Here is a 7,390-nt window from a genome sequence, read left to right on the forward strand (position 1 = left end):
TCTTTTAAATATTTCTCCTATAATTTAAATGTGTGCAATGTGTCTCTACTACAGCAATGGTATGCCTTATTTCATTCATTTCTTGCTGGTAAAGTGCTTTCATAGGCAAAATTTCATACTCCAAAATTGCTTATATTCTCATTGCCCTAGGTAGTTCTGTGGAAGCTTATTTTAAAATATGCTGCCAGCCTCAGTTAACTGGACCAGAACATTGTAAAACAAAGCATGTTGACCATCATCCAGTTCTACAAGGAACAAGTCATTAGCCACTGTGGTCACTGACCTGATTACCCTGAAGGGTAATCAGGATGAAGACCTGGATGAGGCACTCTGTGCTTTGGGAAAACACGATAAACAGGCCCTTATGTAGGTATATCTATTTCAGGAAACTATTTTATGATCTCAGATTCTTGCATCTTCCCATACTTATAAAATTATGAAGATCGTGAACTGAAATATATGTTTCTCATGACTAGCAGTAACCTTCTACTGAGATATAAGCTGGATTGCACTTACTCCTTGACTAAAATCACATGTATACTGGCCTCTCCTCTTGCCTCTTCACAGCAGTTCCTCAGAGCTCTCTGAAAGGCTGTGTCCTGGGCCGTAATCCTCAGTGAGGTCCCCAAATAAAACTGAAGTTCACAGCTCTCACGTTATGTGTGTGTGTGTGTGTGTGTGTGTGTGTGTGTGTGTTTTAATTTCAGTTGGCAGTTTTGGCTACCACAAAGGGAACCAGAGCTGACTTCTGTCCTTCACCTGAACTCTACAAGGATCCAAAGCCTTGGTACCAACAAGGGCCCCTTGTGTCTATCCACCTCCTTGGCAAGTCCAGACTAATTGGGTGAGTCTTTCCTGATCTCAGATCTCCTGTCTTGGTGGATGATCCTGAGTTTTATTCACTGGTAGTTAAAAAGGTACCTGACTTCTCAGTTGGAATATACTGAGAAAGTGCTCAGTTGAAAGACACTGGGAAGGTTTGAATTGGGTGATTAGGTAGGGAGCTGCCTTTCCTTGAATTAACTCCTTTAACAGAGTTTGTCAGAATAAAAGTGAAGATACCATAAGAGAGCCCTTAGCTCCAAAGATAAGGTACACAACTCCTCCCAGCTGGTGATGCTGGTTATGGCTTTCTCAGGCTACTGAGAAATTTTACAGGAGTAGTGAAGTCAAGTCCTCATCCTGTGTAGCAGTCCCATAGGGAAACCCAGTCATTAATTTAAAAACTAACTCACGGACTGGCTACATGTAAAAGAATGAAATTAGAACACTTCCTAACACCATACACAAAAATAAACTCAAAATGGATTAAAGACCTAAATGTAAGTCCAGACACTATAAAACTCTTAGAGGAAAACATAGGTAGAACACTCTATGACATAAATCACAGCAGGATCCTTTTTGACCCACCTCCTAGAGAAATGGAAATAAAAACAAAAATAAACAAATGGAACCTAATGAAACTTAAAAGCTTTTGCACAGCAAAGGGAAGCATAAACAAGACAAAAAGACAATACTTACAATGGGAGAAAATATTTACAATTGAAGCAACTGAAAAAGGATTAATCTCCAAAATTTATAAGCAGCTCATGCAGCTCAATATCACAAAAACAAACAACCCAATCCAAAAATGGACAGAAGACCTAACAGCTCAATATCAAAAAAACAAACAACCCAATCCAAAAATGGGCAGAAGAACTAAATAGACATTTCTCCAAAGAAGATATACAGATTGCCAACAAACACATGAAAGAATGCTCAACATCACTAATCATTAGAGAAATGCAAATCAAAACCACAATGAGTTGTCACCTCACACCAGTCAGAATGGTCATCATCAAAAAATCTAGAAACAATAAATGCTGGAGAGGGTGTGGAGAAAAGGGAACCCTCTTGCACTGTTGGTGGGAATGTAAATTGATACAGCCACTATGGAGAACAGGATGGAGGTTCCTTAAAAAGCTAAAAACATAACTACCATATGACCCAGCAATGCCATTACTGGGCATATACCCTAAGAAAACCGTAATTCAAAAAGAGTCATGGACCACAATGTTTATTGCAGCTCTATTTACAGTAGCTAGGACATGGAAGCAGCCTAAGTGTCCATTGACAGATGAATGGATAAAGAAGATGTGGCACATAGATACAATGGAACATTACCCAGCCATAAAAAGAAACGAAATTGAGTTATTTGTAGTGAGGTAGATGGACCTAGAGTCTGTCATACAGAGACAGGTAAGCCAGAAAGAGAAAAACAAATACCGTATGCTAACACATATATATGGAATCTAAAAAAAAAAAAAAAAAAGGTTATGAAGAACCTAGGGTCAGGATGGGAATAAAGACGCAGACCTACTAGAGAATGGACTTGAGGACACAGGGAAGGGGAAGGGGAAGCTGGGACGAAGTGAGAAAGTGGCATGGACTTATATATACTACCAAATGTAAAATAGATAGCTAGTGGGAAGCAGCCGCAGAGCACAGGGCTTTGTGACCACCTAGAGGGGTGGGATAGGGAGGGTGGGAGGGAGGCATAAGAGGGAGGGGATATGCGGATATAAGTATACACATAGCTGAATCACTTTGTTATACAGCAGAAACTAACACAACATTGTAAAGCAATTATACCTCAATAAAGATGTTAGAAAAAATAAAATAAATAATATTAAATGAATAAATAAAAGAAAAACTCACTCATGTGGAGATGCACTTATGAGGATGAACCATCCAGTGCTCTGAGTACCCATGGCAGTTTCAGACTCTGGAGGGAGAAACCGAGACATGTAAAAGCACTAAGAGGACTCTAGAGTGATGCCTAGAGGAGTTGAGTCACATAGTTTTCAATAGTAATTTTATCCTGATAAACCACCTTTCAACTGGGAAATGAAGGCTCTAAATGAGAACAAAAAGGAGCACTAGATAACCTCTAACTAACACCCCAACTGGATTTATGTACATAAGGAACTTCTACTTGCACATACTTACTTAATTTGGAGCTAAAGGAAACCCTCCTCTGAAATGGCCATGATGGAACTCTTTTTCATGTTCCAAAACCAGCTTTTGCATGCACTAGAGAAAGCCAGCCTGATAAAGTATCTTTCCAAATTTTTTTTTTTTTTTTTTTTTTTGCTGTACACGGGCCTCTCACTGTTGTGGCCTCTCCCTTTGCGGGGCACAGGCTCCGGACGTGCAGTCTCAGCGGCCATGGCTCACAGGCCCAGCCGCTCCACAGCATGTGGGATCTTCCCGGACCGGGGCATGAACCCGCGTCCCCTGCGTCGACAGGCGGACTCTCAACCACTGCGCCACCAGGGAAGCCCTTTCCAAAATTTTGACTGAAAGGGAACAGAAGTTGTTCTAGGAGGAGCTTGTATTTCTCTTCCTGTGTCTTTGAGATGTAACTATTCCACTAGGTCAGGGAACTCTTGTCTATATCATCTCCAATTCCTGAGGCTGGGGGGAAAAAAGGGAACAGAGACCTATTTAAACTCAAACAAATAAACTTAACTTCCAAGTGTTATAAACTAATGAGTTGTATATTGTAATACCTGATTCATGACTAAGTTTTAAAATGAAACTATGAGACATTAGTTGTGTCCATATGTCTGTGTGTACATGGTAGATACGACATGTCTTTACCTTTGGATGGTACTGCCAAAATTAATTTGTAAATGAGCTATATTTAACTGGCTTAAAGGAAATTAAACACTTATATAAATTCTCAAGTATATTATAGAAACTGACCCAAATGAATTTCAGGTTCACATGATTTAGGAAATATGCAGTATTAAATTAATATTCAGTATTGAAGTTAGATTAAGCTTGTTAGTTTAATTAATACAGACATGTCTTTAGAGTCATCAGCATTAAGTATAATACTATTGTTTAATCTAGGGTTAATAAAAGTTAAGTAAGATCTTATTATCTATGCACAAAATTTGTCAGCCAGAAAAATAACTTGGTTGGATGAAATTTTCATAAGTAAATTAAATGTAAATGAGGTAAGAGTTTTTAGGCAAACTCCTCAAGCATAATTATGTTTTATGGTATGTCTACTTAAAAATTGTTTCTCCATATTTTTGGTAACTTAAAACTTTAGAGTTTTGCTAAATTATGGATGTTTCTTGAATATCTAGATCATTCCCAAATAAACTAAGATACTGAAACATTAATTCCTGAACATAGACTTCTTTTACAGGGAAATTAAAGATATTTGAACTATTAATAAATATGGGGACTTCCCTGGTGGTCCAGTGGTAAAGAATCCTCCTTATAATACAGGGCACATAGGTTCTATCCCTGGTCTGGGAGCTAAGATCCCACATGCCGTGGGGCAACTAAGCCCGCGTGCCACAACTACTGAGCTTGTGCACCTCAATAAGAGAGCCCACATACCATAAACTATAGAGCCCACGTACTCTGGAACCCACGCACCACAACTACAGAAGCCCACGTGCCCTGGAGCCTGTGCGCCACAATTAGAGAGAGAAAAACCTGTACACCACAACTACAGAGAACCCTGTGCCACAACAAATATCCTGCATGCTGTAACTAAGACCTGACGCAGCCAAAAATAAATAAAATAAATAAATAAATAAATAAATGTTTTAAAAAAATAACAAAAATAAATAAATAAGTTTGGTGCCATACTGTAATATTTTCTATAAGGAAGCAAATGTTAAAAAAAAAAAATGAAAGCAGGCTTCCCTAGTGGCACAGTGGTTGAGACCCCGCCTGCCAATGCAGGGGACGTGGGTTCGTGCCCCGGTCCGGGAAGATCCTCCATGCCGCAGAGCGGCTGGGCCCATGAGTCGTGGCCGCTGAGCCTGCACGTCCGGAGCCTGTGCTCCACAACAGGAGAGGCCACAACAGTGAGAGGCCCGCGTACTGCAAAAAAAAAAAAATAAAAAAAAAAAAAAATAAAAGCAAATGTTTTTAGAAATTATAAGTAGTATTTCTAAGTTTGCCATTCTACAGAATACTAATGTAAAACATAATTCATAATTGCTTACTTCTTAATTTTCACTAGAAATTAAGGTTTTTAAAGGTTGAGGATTTGAATTAAAATATGTAATTAAAACTACTAAAAATTAATAAGAAAAATATCTTTATATGCAAGGAAAAAAGAAGGTATAAGGAAAGTACATGCATTTTACCAAGGGAAAAGAGAATAATTTTGTCCTAAAGAGAGATTAAAAGAGAGAGAGAAAAGGAAAGCATAGGACAAAATTTAAAGGCAAGAAGAAGTTATAGGAGGTTTATGGAAAAGGAACTCGGAGGAAAGAGTTTTTGCACATGCTCAGGACTAAGATTTGAACAAGTTTAACTGATAAATAAATTTTAATATTAAAGGTAAGATGGTGCAAAATCAGAATTTGGTTTTCTCTCTGTTAAGGGGACAAAGTTTTCTTGCAATACTGATCTGCTTTTGATAACAGATTGTAAGGTGTCTTTACCTTTTAAGCAGTCTGTTATAACCATCTATATTTGCTTTTTGAAATCTTTTATTGTCACTTTGATTTAGTGAATAAGTATTGTTTCACAATATCCTGTGGTCCTATTTGACCAAGTGTTTTAAAACCTTTTGATGTCTTCAACAAATTTCCCCAAATCAAATTCTAAGTGAGGTTCTTTTGACCTCTAGCTAACTTTGGGATGCATCAGAGGGCCCCTGAAACATCTCAAAGAGAGATATTAAACTAATTAGTCTTATTTGGTATGTTAAATTACATGGGAATCATTGTCAAATGAGCAGTGATAAACGTTTTTAGAGTATACTGTATGGGTAAATATCATTATTATTGATGTTCTAGAAACTAGATGAGATTTCTAAACTATGAATATGTACTGGTGTAAAGTTATCGGTCATAATTCTAATTATTATTTTAATAGTGAATGTCACAAAAATAACCCAAATTTCTTTGACAGTTGCATTCTACACAGATCTTTAACCATGCCATTTTAAGTGTTGTGATTATGGAGTTATTATTTACTCTAATGCTTTTGCAAAAAATGCTTCATCTTCAAGAAAGGACTTTTTGACAAGTACAGGTTTCTGATAACTTTCAAATCATACCACTGACCTAGGTAAGAAATTAAAGAATTCTAACAGGAAACTTTATGGCTTCATAAAGCTGTTAACAAGAGATCAAGATCAACAAGTACGACTTTTTGTCTGGAACATTACTAGCTGTTAATCTTTGTTTTCCACATATAAGGAAACCTTTCCTGTTAAGCTAACTACGACTTACAGCAATTTGTTAAATTATGCCTTTGTAAGCAGAATTGAAACATTTATGTTTTCTCTCTACATAATCCCTCCAGAATTTGGAAACTCTTAGTGAGTTTTCTTATTTTCATAGGAATATAGCTATTTGCATTAGTTTAATAGGAATATGAATCCTTATAACAAGACATAATTGGAAACATTTATTATATTACCAAGGCTTTGATTGGAATGTCAAATTTGAGAGAGACACATGTAGACTTAGATATAACCAGACAGCCTTAAAGAACTAGGGTAACATTATGGAGCCAATAAAGGCCCTTGGGGAGCAACTCAGCACCTTGCTTATAGGGTTCCCAGCAGACTTACCAGGTGAATAAGGAAGGGCACTTTCTGGCAGCTTCAGGAAGCTCAAGATATTTTGGACCTGGAGAAGAGAAGAGTTCACTGAAATTTGTAGGTATTACAGGAAAATCTTATAGCAAGTCCTTAGCATGGCTTTCCTGGTCTTGAGAGGTCTTTTTAGAAATCAATCTGAATTCATTGCTGAGCTATAACAGTTTTCTGGTAGCGTCTTTAGGATTTTCTATGTATAGTATCATGTCATCTGCAAACAGTGACAATTTTACTTCTTCTTTTCCAATTTGGAAAAGTTTGAGAAGGGTAAGTGTTAACTCTTGTCTAAATGTTTCATAGAATTTACCTGTGGAGCTATCTGCTCCTGGACTTTTGTTTCTAGGGAGCTGTTTTTTTTTCCTGATTCAATTGCATTACTAGTAATAGGTCTCTTCATATTTTCTTTCTTGCTGGTTCAGTCTTGGGAGATTGCACATTTCTAAGAATTTGTCCATTTCTTCTAGGTTGGCCATTTTATTCACATACAGTTGTTCATAGTAGTCTCTTATGATCTTTTGTATTTCTGTGATGTTGGTTGTACTTTCTCCTTTTTCATTTCTGATTTTATTGATTTGGGGCCTCTCTCTTTTTTCTTGATCAGTCTGGCTAAAGGTTTATCAATTTTGTTCCTCTTTTCAGAGATCCTTTGACCCTTATCCTTCTTAGTCTCTTATAACAGAAGTAAAACTGTCACTGTTTGCAGATGACATGATACTATACATAGAAAATCTTAAAGACACCACCAAAAAAACTACAACTCATCCA

The sequence above is a fragment of the Physeter macrocephalus genome, chromosome 5 (genome assembly GCF_002837175.3).
Source record: "Physeter macrocephalus isolate SW-GA chromosome 5, ASM283717v5, whole genome shotgun sequence".
NCBI lineage: Eukaryota > Metazoa > Chordata > Mammalia > Artiodactyla > Physeteridae > Physeter > Physeter macrocephalus.